The sequence below is a fragment of the Oenanthe melanoleuca genome, chromosome 1A, assembly GCF_029582105.1.
Source record: "Oenanthe melanoleuca isolate GR-GAL-2019-014 chromosome 1A, OMel1.0, whole genome shotgun sequence".
Lineage (NCBI taxonomy): Eukaryota > Metazoa > Chordata > Aves > Passeriformes > Muscicapidae > Oenanthe > Oenanthe melanoleuca.
The window spans coordinates 62,558,760-62,572,739 of NC_079334.1; the positions used below are offsets into that span (position 1 = coordinate 62,558,760).

General features: G+C 40.1%; 1 protein-coding gene across 4 annotated transcripts in view; it reads left to right on the forward strand.

Moving 5' to 3' along the window:
• The window catches only part of GRM3 (glutamate metabotropic receptor 3), a 101,573-nt gene that overhangs the window by 76,395 nt on the left and 11,198 nt on the right, over positions 1–13,980 (forward strand). The gene's annotated exons all lie outside the window — the stretch shown is intronic.

Sequence of the window (13,980 nt, forward strand, 5' to 3'; positions counted from 1 at the left end):
CTTAAAATCTTGCAAGCAGCTAAGGGACAGTCTCTGAAAGCACACTTGAGACTTGCTGTTTCAGAGCAGAGGAACAGTTGAACCTGCACAGTATTTTCCCATATTCTCTCTCTATTGGAGTTCCATTGGTGTAAATTCACAGAGAGCTGCAGCAAGATTTTGGTGGCCTGGTAATCCTGATGGCCCCATCTCCTTCCTCCTCTCTTTACAGGCACCATGGGATCTGCTGTTCCTTTACTTTGGGTAAATTTACCCTCCAAGAGTAAATAAGCCAATCTCTACTTAGTCCTCCTGAAGACTTAAGTATGTGTATATATTAATATATACACATACTTATATATGTGCATTTATATAGATTTTTAATTTTGTATGCTGTAGATTAATAAAATCATAAAATTAAAGAAAAAATCAGGTTAGGTGGCTTCTAGTCTAACTTCCTGCTGCAAGCTAAAGCAGCTGTGCAATCAGATGAATTTCCTCAGGTGTTTATAGAAGTAAACTGGTCAAAATTAAATATTGTAGAACCTTTCCAACACTTAGTTGAGGTTTGAGGTATCATGGTGGCAGCAGCTGCTCTGCACTCTGGATGTGTTGTGTGTACTCACTGCACCCTGTGAACTGGATACCTGGGCTGGCAGAGGGACAGAAGAATTGTCATCTCTAGGGCACAAGTTCCAAATAAAATTTCCATTACAACTTCTCTCACCATGATGGCAGGTCAGTGACCTACCTGTTAATGGTGTCTGCTCTCGAGCCAGAGGCCATCATTAAAAGCTGCTGTTTCATGCAAACACTAATTGCCAGTAATTCTCAGTAATTAGCCCGAGTGAGCAGGAGCAGAGGTTGAATTGTGTGTGTGCCCCTTGAGATAAGCTCCAGCAGCTGAGGCCAAGGTGTGCTGGGCTGGTTCTCCCCATCTAACAGGGACAAGGTACTTTTGCCTGGTGCCACCACTGTCACCACTGCCTGCTGCCACCACTGCTGCCACTGCTCTCTGCCTGATCTGGGCACTGAGCTCCCATGGACAGAAAAATGGGAAATGCATCATTAGCAGGACACAGAGCAGCAACAGCTTTTCTTCGTAGTCCCCAGGAATCTCTGGAAGTAGCCTTTGGCTTTTACTCAGCTGGGTGTTGTTCCTGGAAAGCCTGAAGGAACCACAGGCCAGCAACAGCCCCAAACTTGTTACAGTGGCATATTTAGGTGAAAGTACTTTGGCATCTCTAAAATTGCAACTAGATCTCCATCTCGGTTTCCTCTGCTTGAATATTTAAACAACCCACCACTTCAGATGAGCTATGAAATACTGAACATAAAATTATATAGTCTGTGCCTTGTATGTCATTTATAGTCAGCTGCTTATCTCCTATTAATAATGTATCCTTTAGGCAGCCATAAATCTCTAGATTTCACAGCATCTATGCAAGTGTGTAAATGAGGATGAGATTAGACACCCTGTGTTTGTGGAGAAACATGACTGAAAAACAGCAATGGTTTTCTTTCAGATCACATATTTGAGAGACAGAAGGCTTGGTAACCTAATTTCTCTAAATCACAGGCTCCTGTATTTGCCTGCTGCTTGTTTTATAATAGTTTTTATTTTATCTTTTGTTTTGCTGGCAAATTATATGTGAATCCCAAACACCAAGGGTCTGTGCAAGCCCTCAGAGGAGCAGGAAATCTCATACAGCCTTTTAATCCCCCAACTATGCACATTCCCTTTCCCAGTCCTACTGGGTTTTACAGTAGGGGGGCAACCCAAGACATACCATGGGATTATATTCTTATTCTTCATGCAGATTTACCTGGGAGAAATGTTTACACATAAGTAAAGAGATGTCAGGTCTGCTTCTTTTTCCTGTGACCATGAAGGAGAAGATATCAAGTGAGAAAGAAGATTTTGGTTCAGGATTCCTATCCCTTGCATTCTAGCATCTATTTTGGCTCTGAAAAGCCCATGGAAGGACCAGATTCTTCTCTGCCCTCTGCTACCGAAGAGCACTTTGTCACTTCCATATCTAATACCAGTTAATCTCACATGCTGAGATACTGAGATACCTACTATGGAGGCTGAAAATTTACAATAGGGGCTGGCAAAGGCAAAGGTTGTGCTCAGAACATGACCACAGAAGTGTTGAGCATGAGGACAATACATGAGAAGGTGATTCCACTTTGTTATTTTGGGTAATCCAGATGTGTCCTGGACTTCCAGTGAGTCTCCAAGAAAACTCATCTTTTCAAAAGGTGATGAAGAAAACTACAGAAAGTCACAAATCCAGATGTCTAATCCCGAGGATAACTAAATGTTAGGTTATTTTTACAAAACCTATATGCTTGCTGGCAGCTAATAATTATACTACAAAGGCAGAAGTGAAAGCATAATCAGTAGAAAAGTATCTTTTCTCCTGAAATAACCTTAATTTCACAACATCCCTGGAAGACATTTTCTTCACCCAGTAGAGCACAGTGAAAAGATATTTCCAGGCAAACAGTGGTTAAACAGAAACAGGGACAAGACCAGTACAGCTGCATTAGTGAGACACTGACACTCAGCCTGGTGCTGCAATCTAGACATGGATCATGGCCTGAATCCTACATCAATTCCACACAAAGAGTTTGCAGACAAACTTGTCCCAAGCCAGCTGCTGTATTTCCACTTGTTAAACTGGAGCCCAGATGAGCATGTGAATCTATGGCAGCTTTCTGCAAAGACTAAACTATTCCCTTTAATTTTGTCTTTTTCATTTGATTCCCAGTGCAAAAAAAAAAAAAACAAAAACAAAAACAAAAACAAAAAAAAACCCCCACCACTCAGTGATACAGACCTTTTTTTTTTTTTTTTTTTTTTTTTTAATAAGGGGACAAAGAAATTAAACCCAAACTTAAAACAGCCATTGTTTACATTTTCCACTAACATATTTTTCCCAAAATTTTTCCCACTTTTTCAAAAAGCAACCACCTCAGCATCTTTATGGAGCATAAACTCCTTTTACATATGCATGCTCTTCACAAATTGATCTTCTACACAACTCCCATCAGCTGCAAACTGGATGGACCTGGCAACAAATGTGTGTGACTTTCCTCATTTGTCACAGCCAAGTTTCTAAATACATCTAAAAGCATCTCAGAGAAGTCTGCCTTGGCATCACTGCAATATTTATGGTTATTTAGTTAGCAGATATAGAATATAATGTAAAAATATATTTCATTGCTGTTATCTGGGTGAGTCATTTCCTTTTGTTTCCTCCTTCCTGCCATGAAAGTGTATTTGTCTGAGCACATAACAAGTGAAGACAAGGAATATTAAAATTCTTCAAGGCAAGGGGAACAAGACACATATTTATGTGCAGGGATATGAGAGGCAGAGAAACTTCTAACAGAAATGTCCATGAAATGCTAGCTGTAGCATGGCTACAGGAGCAATCCTTTGATTTGCTCTTTTGCTTTTTGCTCCATCCATGGACAGCTCACCTGCCCACTGTTGGGATGAAAAGGAGTTCTAAAGCACTAAGCCAGAAAGGACCATGTCTCCAAATAGAAATCCTTAAACTTAAGGCATGTATTTTGTAAATAAATTACCAAGATCAGTTATTTGGGATGTAGGGTTTCTACACACAAACTTGTTCTTTCCTGAATGCATGTGAAGAACAGCTCAGGGCCAGAAGCTGTGGGGATGGGAATGGTGGTTGCAAACACCCAGCAGATGGAAAGCAGAGGTTGTTGTACCCCACAGTCTGAAGGCCCCTCAGTCTTGCATCTGAATTTCATCTCCTACAGTTTTCCTTTTCTTGTACAAGCCCATCTTTCTACTTGGCAATGTATGAATCATCCCATCTTTTCTATACTAATGACACATATACATCTAGCATATTTATTACAAAAGAAATCCAAGCTCCTTTCTGAAGGCTGAGGGGTATTCACTTTTTAAATGCATATCTGCAACTGCTGCTCAATTCAATGGAGGTTTCATTTTTCTACTTGCTGCTATAACAGATCCCAGGCAATCTGATGGAATAAGCTAAGGCAACAGTTTCTTTGTATATATGAAATATTTACCAGTTCTGTGGCTGAAATATGAGGCTCAGCAAAGAAAACACCATGGTTTTATTCAGGGAAGGGATTGCACTGTGCTCTGAGGAAACAGGGAAACTACTGATGTGGGAAAGCTGAGGGAAGCCCAGGCTTGAGCAGAGTCCTCATGCAGAATGCATGTGCTACAGAAATCCCAAGTAACTCTGTAGCTGAGAGAATATGGATTTTGAGGGTGGAATGTGATTCCTAAGGGCTACATCTGATATCACTTTGATTCTGTGACCCAGTATTAACCACATTTGTGGTGTGGATTGGAAAGCACACAGAGAGGCATGAACATTCACATTCACAGGAGCGTTCACCCACTGTTCTTTAAAATTTTACTTTACTTAACCCAATTCTGTAATAAGAAATAATACTTGATATATGATTACTGAGATGGCATTTATAAAGAGTGAGCAGCAAACCCAAAATCATGGATGAGTTCCAGCATCCACAGTCAGGGGACATCCACAATCAGTTCTTTTTTTGGAGAGGCTGTTACTGGCCTTGTACCTTCTTGTTACTTCATTTGTTTTTTTCACCATTCCCAGAATGTTATGCATGTGCTGCCAACATGCCCTTCTTTCTATTAATTATGCCCTAAAAGCCTCTTCACTTCTTCCCTAGGTGGAATTTGTGTAGGGATCAGTAGCTGACTGTTCATGTGCAGCTCTGGAGCCTCAAGCATCTTCCTGTGCTTCTGCCACAGAACTGTTCTGCTCTCTTCCTGTGGGAACATTTTCTCTGTGGCTCTAACTTTTACAAGAAGTCTTAAATTTGCTCCAAAACACCAGGACAGGCCTGATCATATGCAGAAATTTAGGGGGTGGGGTCGCTGGACTCTTCTGGCCCAAGCATCAATTATGTCATTGCCTGTAACAGCAAAAGGTTGTGCTCATGTGGTTCCTTCCCTTGACATAAACAACTATACACTATGTACCCTATAAATAAATTTTACCGTGGTTTCTGAAAAGTAAAGTTTTTCCATGACATTTCTCTATTGCCCTGATGAATGCAGGGGCTGGTCACTGCTCCAAGTGATCAACTTTGTGTCAAAGATTGGCTGTACCAGGATAGGTCTCCACCAGACAGAGGCTTAAAAAAACTATGAAACTAGTATTGGGAACTGACAAAAATGTTCTAAAAAAGTCTGTTAAACTTCCTCTATTACATTTGCACATCCATTTGAATAAATAGCTAATGGCTAGTTAATGCTCCAGTAACTGAAAGAATAAAATACCCATCTTTAAAGGCTCTTTGGAGAAGAAATTATCTCAAGTCAGAGGAAGGTTTGAGGCAGTACTGTTAATGTCTTTTCTAGATCTCTGAAACATTTTATCAGTCTAATCCTATCAATGTGTCTCTGCTTCCACCATAAAACAGGCAAATAAATCAACATTTTCATTTTACATTTTCCCCTGAGGTCCAATGATTGCTGTTGCTGAACTGATTCAGTGGAGCAAAGCATTAGCAAAAATGATTCTGTGCTCTCAGCTTTATCTTTTATCCCTGAGAACAGAAGAATTTGCAAGTATTAATAGGATGTGCAGGTTGTGTGTTGTGGTATAACACATGCAAATGAACACTGAAGATGTTGGGAGAGATAACATGTTACCTTGGCAGCTTGTGTGTGATATGCAGGAATAACCTTAAAAGCCAAGAGTTATCCTTTATCTCACTTTTTTGCCTAAAATTCATTGTTGTGACAAGCCCACTTTCACCTCTCTGCCTGACTCAGCATTTGGTCAGCTGAGATGGGCTCTGTTAAATACTGAATTAACTTGCAGTTTCAGTAAATGTGCATTCCAGCCACTGCCTTATTACATGGAAAAGAGTAAAAATAAAATCCAGACTCATGCCCTTATAAAGGAAGATGAGCACATTCAATGTGTGTGGTGGGCCTTACTGTAAACATTTCTTTTATTTCTCCATCAGTGGCCAAAATGGAAGCCACCCAGCTTTGATGTATTCTTTGACACACTTTTGTAATATAACTGGAGAACTATTGATGGAGGAAGTTTCCCATCTCCCTGATAGCATCTCACATTAGCAAGAGCCACCTTTGGAGGTGCCAATTCCTTTCCACTCTCCATAGGAGGTCTGTAAGAAAAGTGCACTCCCAAAATAGACACTCTAATTAAACTTATGTTCAAGAAATATGGGTCACTTTTTTTTCATTCACGTATTATATTCCTAGAAGAAAATGATCCAATCCAGAATCCTACACCATGTGATGTGTGAAACATTTACTTTTCCAGCTGTACTCCAATTCTTTTTCCTCCACCAGCATTGTGTCAGATGTGCCAAATGCTATAACTGAGGTGCATAACATGTCTGAGCCTAAAGGTTCCTGTGTTTCACCATGGTATTGAGTCTTTATTCCAGCTCTGAGGCATTCTATAACTCCTTTTTTTCCCCACAAAATGTTCAATAAATTTGAACTTCAATTATTTCAAATACATGCAATTCTTAGAATTCACTACTTAGAGTTTTATTTCCCTAATGCAAATACAATTTCATTTTGCAAATTGCCTCATTATTAGCAATTTGTAGGATGATTGCTGAGAGTTTTCAGTAGCTCCTTAACAAAAATAATAGCATAGAGTCATAAGATTTGTAGGAAGAGGCAATACCTTTATTAGACTGCCTACATATCTAGAAAAAAAAAGAAGCTTTTGGCATAACATCTCTTTGTCATATCTTGTCTTGCATCTCGATCAGACCTTGTGTTTCTGAACTCTGTACTTCTAAAGAAGTGAACAAAAAGCTTTCAGCAATTACTCTGCAAATGGAAAGTAATGAGGCTGTTTGCAAAGGGAAATTGTGTTTCCAGCAGGAAATAAAAACCTGATATACTGAACTCTGAGCAGAGTTGTTCCTTCAGAATAAATGAAGGTCAAATTTATTGAGCAATGGTGCTGGTGACCTAATGGAGTGACCTTGGGCCTGAGAGCTTGTGCACTTCTTCCATCTGTAAGTCTAATAACAAATACTGCCTTTCTTAGACACTTGAAATTTCTTGCTTCTTGGACTGTCACAGCTACAATATTACTATTACTAAATACATTGCAGTGTAAGTAATTAAATCTATGTCAGTCCACCTGATTTGGGAGTGTCTTCATATCAAGTCAATTAGGAAATAACAGCCAGAGGGTCTATTTCATGGTTCATTTGGTTCTGATCTCTAAGGGCAAACTATCTAACTAAATTATTCAGAGCCTTGTCTGGAAACACCTCTCTAATCCTCAAGTCCCCATAGAGAAGAGAATGTTTTAACCAACTTCCTTTAATATCTTAATAACTAAATCTATTCATATTTCCTTCAGGCTGACAAAGAAGGGCAAAAATATTATTAGGTGTTTAACACTTCCTTAGACAGCTCTGTATTCAGTCTGGGGGTGGAATTTGCACATCATGCAACAGTGCCTCCAAAAAGAGAAAGATTCATGCTCCTGTGATATAACATGTCTCCATTTTAGTCCAAAAGTAAATTTTAGCAAAGTTAAAACGCAGCTTCAGTCTCTTCCAGCTGCACCTTGGATGTACTGGGAAGAGAGGGTAAAAGGCATGGCACCAGTTCCCAGCTCTGAGGTTACATGGGAATGTCCCTCACCCAAAGCTCAAATGGGACACAGGGTACCCATAACCCCTGAACTGGCAGAAAGTCACAACCAAAACACAGACTGAGAGCAACATTCATGTTCAACAGCTGGCAGAGAGCTCACCAGCCAGCTCAGATTTTCCTCAGATCAAAACATTTCAAGAGCTACCAAAGGCCAGCCCAGAACTTGCAGTTCCAGCTCCTGAGCTGATGTGCAGTCACCCTAAAGAGTGGCCACAATTCCTCATAATGGGACTGGGCTCCCCTTGCTCCTGTGTACAAAACAGCCAGCTGGCCTGAGGGAGGAGTTAGGCAGTTTGCAGTCACGGTTTAATTTCCTTTGTAATTGCAAGTTGATTGCTGCTTTGAATTACATTGCATGCATTTTGCCTCTTGTGCCAACCATTTCTTTAAGTGGATAAATTTAAATTAAAAGAATGGTGTCAGTTGAAAGGCATTTCTATGTTGGAATCTCACTAATTACACATATTAATTATTAACCTAGCAGATTTATTTTAAAAAAAAAGAAAAACACCTCGGATGATTTTTTATAAGTATTTGTTTTATCTTAAACTAATCCAACCTTAACCAAAGAACTGCAAGAAATATTCTTAATTTCAGGGGAGATTTTTTGTATTTTTAAGGAGAAATACAAGGGCAGAATTTTCACATGCTTTTACCCTCCATGTTTCGAAATCCAAATGCATTAAGGCAGAAGAAATTCTTTTTTTATTTCCTTATGTTTCCTTAAAAAGAATAAGGGCAAATTTGCAGTTTCCTTGATGAAGGTTTGTAATTCAGCATCTAGTACATTCTCCCCACGTCCTAAAGACCACACCCATGCCCAAGAGCCTCACAAGCAAGAGGACAACACCTACCTGGAAATGTAAAACATTATGCTTGAGGCAAGCAATTCACAGGAAAGGTAGCCTGGGAGTTCTGTGCTCAGCCAGGCTGAGGATAGTGAGGATAATGACAAACCAAAGGAATTCTTCTAGTTTTTAGATCCTTCTTATCTTATTTTGCAGGTGTAGCCAGGCTGTTCTCTCTGATAGCAGACAGATGTGGATAGCACTCCACAGCAGCCCGTGCAGACAGCTTGTGAGACACCTGCCCTCAGGACATTCTGCAGCCCTTGGTGTGAGCTTTGAGTTCCAGACATTGGTGCTATCCATCTCACTTGACTTCAGATACAAAAATAGTGGATGTATTCCAGACAGTCACACTCATGGTGGTCAACAGAAAAAGAACAGTTTGGCTGGGCTATTCTAGATACCACTGTAAAGTGGACCCTAAAAATACTCACACTCTTCTGTAGGACACAAGTTTGGGATACCTAACTAATCCACATATATTCCTTAATAGATGATTGCTACAAGGCCTGAGGAAAACATTTCTGTCTTTGACCAGTGCAAAAGTTGTGGGGGGTCTATGACTAGTTTTAAAATTCCCTACAGCCAGTGTCTAGGCTAAGAGAGAAACTATAGACCTGAATGGAAAATCTGTAGACATAGATAGAAAAATTACATTTGTAGGAGACTAATGTGTCTCATTTGTCTCATTAATTTCTTAAATGAGAAGAAATGCTGCATATGACCCAAACACACCCAGAGATGGTGCAGAGGTTAAAAGTGACTGCTTGTCTCTGTGGAAACTGGTATTCTGTTAATTGTGGAGAGGGACAATCTGGTGACACTTCACTCTTATCTTAACTTTTAAATTGCCAAATTTCAATGTTCTTTCTGCCAATCAGGTATGAAACCAGCTGTGCTGTGCTGAAGCAGAATGGGAGTGGGTGCATCAGGTCTCTGTTGCTCAGTCTAAATGTTCAGCCAAGCAGAAATAAGTCACTTTGACCTCAAGAAGCCATATTGAGCTAAAAATAAAAGAGAATGAAAAGAAATGTGCATTCTCAGGGTCTTTTCTGATACTTTTCAAGATAAGGCATCATACACACAGATGAGCTTGTTGGACAAACACACTATATCCTGTTATATTATTATCTAGGCTCTTTGTTAAAGTGTTTTTAAAAGGCATTGCCCTGGATATGTAACAGGAAGAGTAGGGGGGAGATTAAAAAATAGCTATATTTTTCTGTTAAATAAAAAATGTCTTATTTTTCAGTCTTAAATCAGGATTTTTGAGTTTTTGCAGCACCATCTAGTGAGACTAAGGAGGTTTTACTCAACTTTTCAGGAACTCCAGTCTTTACTTTCCCATTTCTATTTAATCATGATCTCCTCATAATCTCTGGGGCCAACAAGCTATGGAAGAAGGTACCTCCAGTGCACCCAACAGTCCTTTTTACATCTCTTTCCAAACCACATTAAATCTCCCAGCTTTGCCAATTGCCAGGCTGAAAGACTGCAGTGCTTTCACAAGCCTTGCTATTAATGAATTGCCTCCTGGCTAGTGAGCTGTGCCTCTGTGATCTGTACCTTGTTTAGAAAGAATACTCTGCAAACAAAGAACAGATGTGTGCTTTAGTGGACATGAAGAATGTTCTTAGATGTAGGGATAGCTGTTGTCATTCCTACCAGGAAGTGTTACTGGGGATGTTTTCTACAGGACAGCATCTACACACTCCAATCTGTGCCAGGCACATGCAAGACTCTGCAAAATATCCTTCCTGGCCCAAAGATGTTCTAACAAACAAAACCCAGTCTGATTCCAAGCCAGTTAAGATGACACACATCTTTCCCTTAAAAGATTTCCAGTGCCTAATTAGGATGAAAACTACTTTTGTTTGCATCATCTATTCATTCCTTGTTAAAAAATCCTGGAGTGTTTTTCACTCAATTGAGGCAATGTGCAGAATTAGAAGTATTTAAATGTATTTCTCATACTACCTCTTCAAATAAAGATTTTGCTCAAAGATAAAATAAATTTCCCCTGCAGAACTTTCTTTCTGAAATTTTTCATGTCACCAAGAGCTGTACATCACTGACACAAAAATATTAAAGATTTCTAAATGAAAGCAACTCACCTGCTTCCAACAGCAGATAAGCACATTTTTGCAAGTTATGTGACTGTTGGAAAAACTGATCTCCCTTAGGAAGATGGGAACAAATGACATAATTCACTACATAAAATCTATGATGTTATTTTATGTTCTTATCTGTATCTGCTACTAAAACAGTCATAAATCTGCAGTTATTCCTCTCTTATCTGCAGCTGAAGGAGTTTGTCCTCCACTTGCACAGTGGAATCCTCTCCTCCAGGAGGATTTCTCCAGGGAGCTGACAGAGTTGAGCTGCCTGAACAGAGGTTCCAAAGATTTCTGTCTTCTCCCTCCTGCTCTTATAAATGTCACTGCTGTTGCATCTTCATTGCTGAAATGCTGCAGGCTGGAGCACAAAGCATCACTGCTTTAAGTCTTTTTTAATTATCCTTTATTTTCTTTGATAACTTCTTTTACAAAATTCCTCTTGTATAGCTGCTTTACACAGGGCTAATTCATTTCATGAAGTGCAAGGGAAGGAGAAGATTCAAAGGCTGAAAGGAGGCAAAGTTCATATTGTCTTAGCTAGCAGCTGATGAGATCCAGTCTTGTCTGTCCTCTCCCAAGGGATGAATGTAAAACAGCTGAGCTACAACTCTGAAATAGACCTGCCAGAAATATCTGCCATAAAGATTGTAGGTTTCCTCTCAAAACTGAGATATATATAAAAAAAACTGCAGAGTGACTTACGACAGCCTGACATCATCTCTGGGAAAACTAATTTCCAAAAATGGCTATTTTTACTCTAAAGCATATAGTCCTGCCTTCTTGTGATAAGCATCTTTCTTACCTATAAGCATCTTAATTTTATGATTATTATTACATCATATTTTGTGAAAACATTACTTTTTGGAAGTGATCCTACAGGACCTAGAACATGTTGATAAATGATACATTAAAATGCCTCAGTGATTTTATATATAATCAGTGGGTATATTAATTGCTGCCACCCAGTGGGCTCATTTGTAGGCTTTGGCTCTCCATACTATAATTTAATACATCATTGTTTGGTTAAATGATTTCACCCTTTCCATCTGAAAGAGGGTGATTTATTTTCCTCTCTCAGTAGCCACTAAGAATGAATGTTTCAAGCTACAAGCTTTGGTTAACTTAGAACATGTTGTCCTACAAAAATCCTTTGTTCTTGTAGCGTGGGAACAGCCCTGTGGAAGGCAATTATACTTGAGCTTCCAGCTAACTCTGTGTGAGATTACCTGCTTTGCCTTCTGGACCTACCTGCAAAGTCTCAGGAAAATACTTTGCTCTATTTATTATTTAAATGACAAATATTCTGCCAGAACTTCTATAAGAGGTTGATAAACATGTTACACAGAGGGAATTCTTTCCTGAAAAGTGCTGGTGTTTCAGACCCTCAGGTAACTTGCACTGGGGCACTTGTGACCTTCAGGGTATGTCAAAGAAGCAGTTTGCAGTTTGCCTTCCTGACCTGCAGCTCCACTGGGGCCAGCACCAGTCACAGGCTCCCAGGAGCTGGCCTGAGTAACACTGAGTGAATAAACTGGCTCTTAAAGCTGGGCTGCTGTGTTAACAGCTTCTGCAATCTATAGAAGTGTTATGAATAATGAAATAAGACACTGGCAATGACAGCACATTATTGAGGAGCTGTTAAGTGCTGCATTATGATTTTGCTTTAATGCTGCTCCTGGATGAGCTTGCACGCCTGTGCATGAGGAGGAGGAGGGAGAGGAGGAAAGCTGCTTAATATTCTTCTTGTTGACCTATATTTTGAATTTATCTACCTGTTTAATTTAGAGCATGTCATTACCAGCAGGACTGGCCATTTGAGGGAGGATTATGGTGCTCTTAATTTTTGTGCTTTCAGAGAGGTCTTGTTGGACTACAGAGTTTTTCAGCTATGACTCCAATGGTGAAAAAAAAAAATGAACTTCTTACAGGTTCCTGAGTTACCCCTATTATCCTAATTTGTACAGCTCAAGAAAGACATGGAGCTTCTGGGGCAAGTCCAGCAGAGGGGTACAAAGGTGATAAGGGGACTGCATCATCTGTCTTTTGGGGAAAGGCTGATGGAGTTTGTCTTGTTCAGCCTTTAGAAGACACAGATGAGAGGGAGCTCATCAGTGTATGTGTAACTGAAGGGAGCCAGGCTCTTCTCAATGGCAGTAACACAGAGGCAAACACAGAAAGTGAAACCTGTGAACATGAGAAAGAACTTCTTTTATATGCAGTGACTGAGCACTGGAACAGGTGGCCTGAGAGGCTGTGGAGCCTCCCTGGAGATATTCCAGAGCTGTCTGGATTAATCCTGTGCCATGTGCTCTGCTTGAGCAGCGGAGCTGGATCAGAGGGCCCTTCCTACCTGAATTATTCTGTAATTCCATGGTTCTGTTATCCTCCAAACCAAGGCTGCCCACCACTGTGGCTGACACAGCTGAGGTGGGAGGGAACAGGAGAGGGCAGGGATGAGAACAAGCAGAGTCTCGACTCAGAAGAGAGTGTAGGTGTCTGTAAATTCTATTCTGTCTTTGCCCTACAACAAGCAGAAAGTTGGGAAAGAAATGCACTCCAAGTGCAGCACCTGAGGAGGTGCAAATCACAATTTCAACCCTCCAGGTGGGGCTTCTGTACCAAAACCCAGTGTCCCTTTTACTGACTTTAGCCAGAGTACTGCAAAATAAGGTAATGCTCTGCAGGAATAAAGGTGAAAGAAGTTGGCCTCGGTGTTTTAAAGAAGCTAAATAAATCTACCACAGGAAATCCAAAGTATCTGGAGACTGAAGTGGAGGAGGGTGTTACACCCTTATACAATATTGCTCAAGCTCAAGCACAGCATGGGCACAGAGGTAGGGAAAGAGATTTATTACAGCAATGACAGTGGAACCAATTCTATGGCCAAAGACACTGGGAAATAAAATCATCTTTACTGTTCATCAATGGTAAAAAAAAATCCTTTTGCTTCCTGCCTGTAAAGCTGTTTACCTTTGATGCTACAGCAAATGACCAATAAATCACATGGTAAATGCAATTTCCTCACAGATTTTTAATATTTCTTCATTCCCTGGCCTCAGCTGGAGGAAAAACAAAACTTACCAGTTAGAAGAGCTACAATATTGTTTTCACAGAAGTCCCAGATCCAGCTTGTGGTTTTTCATCTGTTCCCCAACCAAAGCAACATGTGCTGCACATGTTGCTGAACATGTCCATACAAGAAATTTCAGAAACTGGTAAAACTGAAGCAAAATAAAAGGGATTCAAAACTTCCTCCAGCAGGGGGAGAAGAGAGAAAGATGTAGTAAGAAATTGTTGAGAGCTTCACAGTTACTTC